Source organism: Nematolebias whitei, chromosome 1 (genome assembly GCF_014905685.2).
Source record: "Nematolebias whitei isolate Nwh7 chromosome 1, NemWhi1, whole genome shotgun sequence".
Taxonomy (NCBI): Eukaryota; Metazoa; Chordata; class Actinopteri; order Cyprinodontiformes; family Rivulidae; genus Nematolebias; species Nematolebias whitei.
Window position 1 is genome coordinate 2,349,875 of NC_056498.1, and position 11,560 is coordinate 2,361,434.

Genomic DNA, 11,560 nt, shown 5'->3' on the forward strand with positions numbered 1-11,560 from the left:
GGGGGGGGTATTGTGAGAGTAGCTCTGGCTGCAGCTCCAAGATGGCCGCTGATGATCTACACCTGGCGGTCATCTCCCTGATGAGCACCGACCTCTACTTAAGGCTGCAGTCAAGTCTATTCGATGCTGGAGCATTGATTCCTTCCCGGTACTAGTGCTCTCAGCCATTTGTTTCCTAAGTATTTGAGATACTTACTTTGTGATTTTTTTGTGTCAGCAGTTCCTCGTTTTGCCGTGCCCATTCCAGTCCTGGTCTCTCGGTTCCTGTCTGGTCTCACGTACCCCTGCTTTTCGGATCTTGGATGTCCGTGCTCTTCCTCCGGGACTCATGCCTCTTGGATCCATTGAACTCACTCCAGTACCCAGGAAGCTGTAAGACAAGAACAACAATATCAATACCTACTCACCTGTGTCACTTACCTGCTCCTGACCTAAAGACTATTCCCCCTCTTCCAGGAGTTCCGGTCCCAGGGCCTGTATATACTGTATATATATATATATATATATATATGTATGTGTATATGTATATGTATATATAACTTAACTGTAAATAAATAACACTTTTTGTAGCCTGAGTCTTGTGTCGTTCTGGGTCTCGTTATAACTGGGTTGCCCGAACATTCAACACTCTTATCCAAAATCCACCTTTAACTTGTTGTTAAGAAGTTGTTATTAGCTGAGCTTTTAGCCCAGAGGATAGGAACATGCCAAGATAGCATGCATACGCATTAGGTGAAGGTACAAAATTCACAGCGCCAACTAATGACCCGGCACGGTAACTACAGCGGATTCGGTGGGGCGGGAGGGGGGGGATTCCTCCGGATGCATATAAACACAAAATTTGTCCGTGTCAACGTGGATCTTTTCCTCTAATTAACATACAAAAAAAACCTACTTTCCCCTCTACCACCATGTAAATAGGGCCTTATAAATAGTACCTTCTCATAGTGGATCGACCAGTTTGCTGTTGACAGCTAAAACTAGCTGCTCACATAATCATGGAGGACCATCAGCCTAATGATGGATCATTAGTTTCCTGATGGCTGTTTCCTATTCACAGGGGGCTGAGTGATACTAGCAATAACAGCAATGTAAGAGGTGGACAGTTGAACACGGAGGCCTCCACCCCTGTTTAACGATGGACGATTTCTTTTCACAAAGATTTACTCCTTTACTCTTCTCCCAAAACCATCGTTCCTCTTTATCCAGGATGTGAACATCTTCATCCCTGAAAGAGTGACCGCTGGCCTGGAGATGAGTGTAGACCGCAGAGTCCTGGCCTGATGGTGTTGATCTTCTGTGCTGGGCCATCCTTTTGGCCAGTGGTTGTTTGGTTTCCCCTATGTAAAACAGATTGTAGTGAACTTAACCTGATGTCAAAACTAAGCCTAAGGTCAAAACCCTTGACCTTAAGAACCTTGTGGGACAGAAACTGTCATTTCATTGATTTGAATCCAGAAATACAGGTTCACCCATCCTGAGACTTTCCTTCTTGAAAATCAAGTGAAAGAACACTCTCTTTTTATTATCATTACTATTTTACAAATGTTGATAATCAAAGTGTCTTAGTTCAAACCATTTTAGATGTTGCAGTGAACTAATCAATTTTATTAACTGTGAAACAGTGTAATGATTTTTTAAGCCATATGCAGAGTTGGAATTCATGTTAAGGTCTGTTACAGATTTTTATGCATTTTCTGATTTCTGTCTTTGAATGAGCAAGTGTGCGTTTTCCAAGGTCAGGAGTCGAAGCAGACATGTGTTGGAACAACTGTCTTGTTTACATCCTCTCAGACGTCAACGGAGGAGTTGGCACCTGTTTCCAAACTCGCCAAAACAAAACTCTCTCTGTCTCTGAGAACAGTTTAATCTGTTCCATAACAATTCTTGCTGTTTTCTGACTTCTAGTAACCTCTTACATCACAAAACACACCCCTGTCTGGTTAATATGGACCAATCAGGGACGCTCAAATATACCGGAAATAGAGCTCTTTAAAATGCCGGTACTTCCTAGTTCTCTCGGAGTCTGAGCAGTTTGGTGAAGGGCGGAGAAGTTCTGTGAAGTCGTTTGGGAGAACAGAAGTCCAGTCATGATAAGGCTCTTAGGAGTTTGGATTATAACATCTTCCTCCTCTGAGTGGAACTTCTGAAGAACCCCACTCATGTGGAGTCCACCCGGTGAGGTGAACTGTTGTTGACGAAGCCCCGTCACCACTTCGGACGAGTCACAGCCATCCTATGGAGACGCTGGACAGGTAGCGTAACTGGACTTCGTTTCTTCTGATTCAGAGAGGTAAATGAGTCTAGTCTCCTACTTAGCGTACCGAGGAAAAGCTGGGTCGAATGGAGGGTGTCGTCCTGTCAACACTTTTCACTCATACACACCACATTCTCCCTCATCCATACTTTACTCCCTTTAAACTTCATTTCCATCTTTAAATTCTTCTCTCAAGTAGAAATCCTTCCAGATAATTTAGAAATGTCTGTGTAAAGTGCTCATCCACCGCCGTGTGGATAATTGATCATAATTGTACAGTTTTCATTGATGTCTGCTGTTCTGCTGAAGAGTGGAAACAATCGCCGCATCGTTTCTCACTACCTGTAAAGTTGTTAATTATGCTGTTATTTTCATATTTTGCCAAATTAATGTAAATGTTTGATGTTAAACTTTGATTCTGTAAAATAAATGACCGCATTCATTTTGATGGGTCAAAGATAAATGACGTCTCACGTTTACATTTCATTAAATTCAATGCACGTTTTATTCAGTCCAGAAAAATGAAGAATCCGTTTTAATTGAGGAATATTTCTCAGCATCTGTTCATCTACATTTTGGTGGCCCGTGACGTGTTCATAAATGGACTGTGTATTCGTGTAATAATTGATATTTCATGTTGGCATGAGGAAAATAGCAGATTGTTTGCATGTTTATGCAGCGGCTGAGGCTGCGCGCTTGGGAACTGCATGTTACGCTGGAATGTTTTGAAGCTGAAATTGTGGGTCATATGTCTTTTTAAAGCTGAAATTGTACGCCTGTTATGTGTAACTAAAGCTGGGTTTGTGTGAAAACGCTTTATTCTGTTTAAAGACGGTCTAGACGCGGTTCTGGTACCGGCTCGGTTCTGAAAAGGTTCGAACGAGTTGCTTAAATAGCTAGAAAGACGTTTTTGAGACCGGAGCGCCGACTCCGTGCAGCTCAGAGCTTGATTCGTGACACTTGTAACAGAAATTGGTGCATTTTGACAGTTTAAAAAGCGAGAAGTTGTCGAAGTATTTCAGGCTAACAGTAACATGCTAGTTGGAAGAACGGTCCGTGATTGGTTGAATTTGCTGCTGTGGAGTGCTCTGATTTGCTGAGAAGTTAATGACGTGCCTACGTCATTTCCTCTCACCCCCGTGCTGCTTTGTGATTGGCGGATTCAGTCACGTGACCCGGAAATGAAAACTCGTTTTCATAGGGAATAAAATCTGCTTTTTAAAGTTCAAAAACGCTTAAAAGCTGTATTCTGAGACGCTGCTTAAGTTCTTCGAAGTCTAATTGCTAAAATTTTGCCACGTTTGAGTAAAAAATCCGTTCAGAAATGTTGGTTTTAACCAAGTCTAGCCGATGCTAATTTTAAGCTAACAGCTAACGACCGGATGCCACAGGAAGTCATAGCGACTCCTACTGGATAACACTAACAGTGTCTGGGTTAAAATAAATTGAGGTTGTGCTGCCATCTTCTGGAGAGACTTGAGATCACAGGTTTTCACTTCGCTTTTTAGGTATTTGGAGTGAAATTAAACGTTTTTATTTCTGAAAGGCATTTTTGAGTTAATAAACGTTCCTCAAAGCTGAATAATCACTGTTATCTTGCATTTAAAAAGTTATTAAGCCCTCCTGACACTGAACAGCATACACAACATTACTGTCTCTCCCAGTGGCTTTTAAGCCCCAAAATACATTACGGCAAAGACTGTTTTTTTCCTTTGGCTCTCTGTCAAATCCAGAATTCAAAATTCTACTTCTAACCTACAAAGCTCTCAACAACCTAGCTCCATCTCTTTTTTTTTCTTCCATATACACTTTATTTAAGCAGGTAGTCTCACTGAGTCACGAGAACTAATTTTCAAGAGAGACATGTTTTTGGGAGCAAATGGTGGGGGTTAAGGGCCTTGCTCATGGGCCCAGAGTGGGGCAAATCAGGGTGGAGACAGGTGTGGGTGTTTCACCTTTTCCACCCACATTTTGATGTTCAAGGTACCGGGAGTTGAACCTGCAACTTTCCGACCACATGCCCATCTTCTCTAACCTCTGTGCCACCACTCCCCACATATTTTATTCCTCCAAGATATTACAGATCTTATTTTTCCATATTTTCCTAACATAGCACTTCACTCTCAGACTGCAGGCTTACTCACAGTCCCTACAGTTTCCAAAAGCAGAATGGGAGGAAGATATTTCAGTTATCAGGCTCCTCTCTTGTGGAACCAACTTCCAGATTCTGTCCGTAAGGCTGACACATTGTCCAGTTTTAAGACTGGGGTTGACTTTCTTTTTCGCTAAATTCTATAATTAGGGTTGGCTTGTTCTACTGCTTTAAGCTTAGGACTACTAGAGGACATTCTGACCTCATTTCCTGAAATGAATTGTTAAAATTGAATATCTAAAAAAGTTAAATCTGGTCCTCTGGACATTCAAAATACAAAACAAAGCAAAACAACAAAAAAAATGTAGAAACATTTCGTCTTTCATCCGAAAGACTTCCTCAGATGATCCTTGATGAGAAAGATACACAGACCTAATGTTCCCTTGCCCGGACGTGGGTCACCGGGGCCCCACTCTGGAGCCAGGCCTGGAGGTGGGGCACGCGGGCGAGCGCCTGGTGGTCGGGCTTTTATCCATGGAGCTCGGCCGGGCACAGCCCGAAGAGGAGACATGGGTCCCCCTTCCCAAGGGCTCACCACCTGTGGGAGGGGCCAAAGGGGTTGGGTGCAATGTGGGATGGGTGGTGGCCGAGGGCGGGGACCCTGGCGGTCTGATCCTCAGCTACAGAAGCTGGCTATTGGGACATGGAATGTCACCTCACTGGTGGGGAAGGATCCTGAGCTGGTGTGTGAGGCTGAGAGGTTCCGGCTAGAAAGAGTCGGACTCACCTCTACGCATGGCTCTGGCTCTGGAACTAGTTTCCTTGAGAGGGGCTGGATACTCTTCCACTCTGGAGTTGCCCCTGGTGAGAGGCGCCGAGCAGGAGTGGGCATACTTATTGCCCCCCAACTTGGTGCCTGTGTGTTGGGGTTCACTCCGGTAAATGAGAGGGTGGCCTCCCTCCGCCTACGTGTGGGGGGACGGGTTCTGACTGTCATTTGTACTTATGTACCAAACGGCAGTTCAGATTATCCACCCTTTCTGGAGTCCTTGGAGGAGGTACTGGAAAGTGCACCTCCTGGGACTCCCTTGTTCTGCTGGGGGACTTCAATGCTCATGTGGGCAATGACAGTGAGACCTGGAGGGGTGTGGTTGGGAGGAACGGCCCCCCTGATCTGAACCCGAGTGGTGTTCTGTTGTTGGACTTCTGTACTCGTCATGGATTGTCTATAACGAACACCATGTTCAAGCATAAGGGTGTCCATATGTGCTCTTGGCACCAGGACACCCTAGGCTGCAGTTCGATGATCGACTTAGTCATCGTCTCATCTGATCTGCAGCCGCATGTCTTGGACACTCGGGTGAAGAGAGGGGCGGAGCTGTCCACTGATCACTACCTGGTGGTGAGTTGGCTCCGATGGTGGGGGAGGATGCCAATCAGACCTGGCAGACCCAAACGTATTGTGAGGGTTTGCTGGGAACGTCTGGCAGAGTCTCCTGTGAGACGGAGTTTTAACTCCCACCTCCGGGAGAACTTCGAACATGTTCCGAGGGAGGTGGGGGACATTGAGTCCGAGTGGACCATGTTTCATGCCTCTATTGTCAAGGCGGCTTACCAGAGCTGCGGCTGCAAGGTTATAGGTGCCTGTCACGGCGGCAACCCTCGAACCCGATGGTGGACACCGTCGGTGAGGGATGCTGTCAGGCTGAAGAAGGAGTCCTATTGGACCTTTTTGGCCTGTGGGACCCCGGAAGCAGCTGATGGGTACCGGCAGTCCAAGCAACATGTGGCTCGGGTGGTCGCTGAGGCAAAAACTCGGGCATGGGAGGAGTTCGGAGAGGCCATGGAGAATGATTTCCGCACGGCTTCGAGGCGATTCTGGTCCACCATCCGGCGTCTCAGGGGGGGAAAGCGGTAAGCCACCAACACTGTTTATAGTGGGAGTGGTGTGCTGCTGACCTCAACTCGGGATGTTGTGGGTCGGTGGGCGGAATACTTTGAAGACATCCTCAATCCCACCGGCATGTCTTCCACTGACGAAGAAGAGCCTGGGGACTCTGGGTCGGGCCCTCCAATCTCTGGTGCTGAGGTCACCGAGGTGGTTAAAAAGCTCCTCGGTGGCAGGGCCCCAGGGGTGGATGAGATTCGCCCGAAGTTCCTTAAGGCTCTGGATGTTGTAGGGTTGTGTTGGCTTACGCGACTGCAATATTGCGTGGACATCGGGGGAAGTGCCCCTGGATTGGCAGACCGGGGTGGTGGTCCCCCTATTCAAAAAGGGGGACCGTAGAGTGTGTTCTAACTACAGGGGAATCACGCTCTTAATGCCTGGTAAGGTCTACTCGGGGGTTCTGGAGAGGAGGGTCCGTCGGATAGTCGAACCTCGGATTCAGGAGGAGCAGTGTGGTTTTCGTCCTGGCTGTGGAACACTGGACCAGCTCTACACTCTCAGCAGGGTCCTGGAGGGTGTGTGGGAGTTTGCCCAACCGGTCTACATGTGCTTTGTGGACTTGGAGAAGGCGTTTGACCGCGTCCTTCGGGGAACCCTGTGGGGGGTACTCTGGGAGTATGGGGTACCGGGCCCTTTGATACGGGCTGTTAGGTCCCTGTATGACCGGTGTCAGAGCCTGGTCCGCATTGCCGGCAGTAAGTTGGGTTTGTTCCCGGTGAGAGTTGGACTCCGCCAAGGTTGCCCTTTGTCACCGATTCTGTTCATAATTTTTATGGACAGAATTTCTAGGCGCAGCCAAGGTGTTGAGGGGATCTGTTTTGGTGGCCTTAGGATTGTGTCTCTGCTTTTTGCAGATGATGTGGTCTTATTGGCTTCATCATATCATGATCTACAGCTTTCGCTGGAGCGTTTCGCAGCCGAATGTGACGCGGCCGGGATGAGGATCAGTTCCTCCAAATCCGAGGCCATGGTCTTGAGCTGGAAAAGGGTAGAGTGCCCTCTCCGGGTCAGGGAGGAGGTCCTACCCCAAGTGGAGGAGTTTAAGTATCTTGGGGTCTTGTTCACGAATGAAGGAAAAATGGAGCGTGAGATCGATAGGCGGATAGGTGCAGCCTCAGCAGTGAAGCGGGCACTGTACAGGTATGTCGTGGTGAAGAGAGAGCTGAGTCAAAAGGCGAAGCTCTCAATTTACCGATCGATCTACGTTCCTACCCTCATCTATGGTCACGAGCTTTGGGTTGTGACCGAAAGAATGAGATCTCGGATACAAGCGGCTGAAATGAGTTTTCTCCGCAGGGTGTCTGGGCTCTCCCTTAGAGATAGGGTGAGAAGCTCGATCATCCGGGAGAGACTCAGAGTAGAGCCGCTGCTTCTCCATGTCGAGAGGAGCCAGTTGAGGTGGCTTGGGCATCTGTTTAGGATGCCTTCTGGACGCCTCCCTGGTGAGGTGTTCCGGACACGTCCCACCGGAAGGAGGCCCAGAGGAAGACCCAGGACACGCTGGAGGGACTATGTTTCTCGGCTGGCCTGGGAATGCCTCGGGATTCCCCCGGAAGAGCTGGCCCAAGTGGCTGGGGAGAGGGAAATCTGGGCCTCCCTACTTAGGCTGCTACCCCCGCGACCCCGGATAAGCGGAAGAAAATGGATGGATGGATGGACTTCCTCAGTCTGAGGTGCTGTATTCAGCTCAGTCTTATAAATAGTGCCTTCTCAGAGTGGATCAACCAGTTTGCTGCTGACAACCAAAACCAGCTGCTCACATGATCAAGAAGGACCATCAGCCTAACGATGGATCATTAGCACACTGATGGCTGTTTGCTATTCACAGGGGGCTGCGTGATACTAGCAATAACAGCATTGTAAGAGGGGTCACAGTTCAATTCAATTCAATTCAGTTTATTTATATAGCGCCAAATCACAACAAAGTTGTCTCAGGGAACTTTACAGGAACATTCACATACATAAAAGCCAATTAGTAAAGTTCTCTATCTAAGGAATCCAGCAGACAAGTTGAATCTTGGCTTCGTTGCAGTCTCCCATCCTGAGCAAGCACAGTGGCAACAGTGGAAAGGAAAAACTCCCTTGTAAAAGGAAGAAACCTCCAGCAGAACCAGGCTCAGGACAAGTGGCCATCTGCTTTGACCGGCTGGTTGAGAGGACAGGAAGGAGAGACAAACGAACACAGAATGGTAGGTTGAACAGTTGAACACGGAGGCCTCCAACCTTGTTTAATTATGGATGATTTCTTTTCACAAAGATGGCCTCCTTTACTCCTCTCTCAAACCATTGTTCCTCTCTATCCAGAATGTGAACATCTTCATCCCTGAAAGAGTGACCGCTGGCCTGGAGATGAGTGTAGACCGCAGAGTCCTGGCCTGATGATGTTGATCTTCTGTGCTGGGCCATCCTTTTTGCCAGTAGCTGTTTAGTTTCCCCGATGTAACTGATCACAGCCCTCCTGACACTGAACAACATACACAATATTACTCTGTTTGTGCCGGGGGACTGGATCTTTGGGATGAACCAGTTTGTGCCGTAATGTATTTTGGGGTTTAAAAGCAACTGGGACATTATGTTTAGAAAATAAACGTCTCAGTTTCTCTGATACTCCCTCAACATATGGAATGACCACTGGTCTGGGTCTGGGTTCCTCCTTTTCACCTGTTGGCTGACTGGAGTCCTGTTTGAGTTTCTTCTCTGCTTTCAGGAAGGCCCAATTAAGATATCCACATTGCTCTAGAGCCTGTCTTGTGTGGGATTTCTCCTTCTGCCTGGCTCCTGAGTTAGTGGAGACGCTGTCTGCTCTGTGATACAGAATCCTGATGACTCCTAACTTGTACTCCAAAGGGTGATGGGAGTCAAACTGCAAACTTTTTGCAGTTTGACTCCCATCACCGTTTGGAGATGAAACATATCTACATTTTTTTGCTTTGTTTTGTTTTTCTTTAATGTCCAGAGGACCAGATTGAATTTATTTGGATTTTTCTACCTGGATTATTGAGCATGCATCAGGATAAGATATTTAATCATTTTAAATTCCAGATTTTACTCTCCTTAAATTTCAACCTCTCACATTATTAATGCAAAGTACCAATGTGTACAAGGCATCTTAAAATATATTGTACTATTGTGGAGTCAATTTGATGTCACTTCTTCATTCAAGTTAATAACTGTACCTTTATATTTATCTGCACGGCGGCCAGGCAAAGTCCCGAAGAGAGAGACAAAGTGAGTATAATGTATACATGAATTAGCTATGACATCATAAAATATCATAAAATATATAAAGAAAATATATAAATAAAATACTTGGAGAAAATGCAATCATTTGAATCAGATCAAAAATGTGAGGTCACATTTTCTGATGTTAGGTATTTGATGGTCAAATATTCTATGAAATGCATCCAGGTTGTAGTGAGGAGGTGACAGAACTCTGACAAACAGGTGTATTGAACTGTGACATCATTAATAGACCTGTACACATGGATTATAAAAGCCATCATAAGTTGTGACCTGTGTGATTCTAGCTACTTGGAGGTCACGTTATATTTAATGAGAGTGGACTGTAATGAAGAGAAAGAATTAAAAAACATTTTGAACCTCCTCCCCGTCCAACACATTATTTGGAATCATTTATTTATCGTTTACCGATTTATTAGACAGCTACAGTGGGTTTACATATTTAAACAGAACTGCGATGGTCCGTCTGTGTATGTAATGAAATAATACCTGTCTGATATTATTCATAATTTAAACGGATTCTTTCATTTTTCTGGACTGAGTACTCTCGTGCCTTGAATGTTTAAATGTGGACGGAAACGTGGTTTATCTTTGACTCACCAACAACAGTGGGTCGTTTATTTAAAAACTATTTAAACACATCACACATTTACAATAATTTGGCAAAATTGATTACAATAAACACAGCTTAATTAATGAGCTTTACAATGAGAACTATACGGCCATGATATCTCACTTGCAACTAATTACAACAGACATTTATGAAAATATCTGGATGATTTACTGGCAAGATAGAAGAGTTTTAAAGATGGGAAATGAAGGAGTTTAAATGGAGAGAAAAGCTGTGTGAGGGAAAATGTGTCGACGAAGAACGGCACCCTCCATTCGAACCCAGCTCTACCTCGGTACACTTCGGTAGTGGAAATCGACTCTTTACCTGGCAGAAGATATCTTAGCGTCGGTGTAGAGTTCTCTTTCAACGTTACCATTTCAGCGTCTCCGTAGGATAGCAGAGAACCGTCCGGAGTAGTGACGGTACTTTGTTCAACAGCACGCTCACCTCACGGGTGGACTCACTTGAGCTGTGAGTCCGTCAGAGGTTCCACTCAGATGTGGAAGATTCCATAATCCCCACGAGACTCGGAAGAACTTCGGATCATGTCTGGAACTTCTTGTTCTCTCCAGCAACTTTTCTGTTCTGCTCTCCGAACTGAACTGTTTCTCTCTGGAACGTTGTTCAGCTCGGAACTTTGTTCTGCGTAGTTCCCGTTGTTCCGCTGGAACTAGGAAGTGTCGACCCTTTTAAAGAGGTCACTTCCGGTTCCTTCTGGGAACTTCCTGATTGGTTGAACGAACCAACAGGGGTGTGGTTTTAGTGACGTCAGAGGTTATTACAAGTCAGAAAAACAGCGGAATGTTTTTGGAACAGACGGAGAAATGTTTTTGGAACAGACAGAGAAATGTTTTGAAGAACAGAGACATTTAGGAGCCAGTCTCCTTCTATCTATCTGAAAAAGTTAAACATGACATTTCGTTCCGATAAACATGTTTTTGACCGTTTCCTTGACTTTTGACCGACATTACAACTTGCTCATTTCAGACAGAAGATCAAAAAAATGCATAATTACTTTGTAACAGGCATTTTAACTTGATTTCTACTTTGAATGAGGATTAAAAATCATTAATACTGTTTCACAGTTGATTTAAAGTGAGTAGTTCACTTCAACATTTAAAATGGTTTGAACTAAACACACGTTTGATTATCAAGACATTTGTAAAATAGTAATGATAATATGAAAGAGAGTGTTCTTTCAATTGATTTAGTGCAGGACACACTTAGAAAGTCTCTGGATGCTTAATTTGTGTTTCTGGACTCAAATCAATGAAATAACAGTTCCTGTCCCAGGAAGGTCCAGGTTTTGACCTGAGGCTTAGTTCACTACATGGGCAATGACAGTGAGACCTGGAGGGGTGTCGTTGGGAGGAACGGCCCCCCTGATCTGAACCCGAGTGGTGTTCTGTT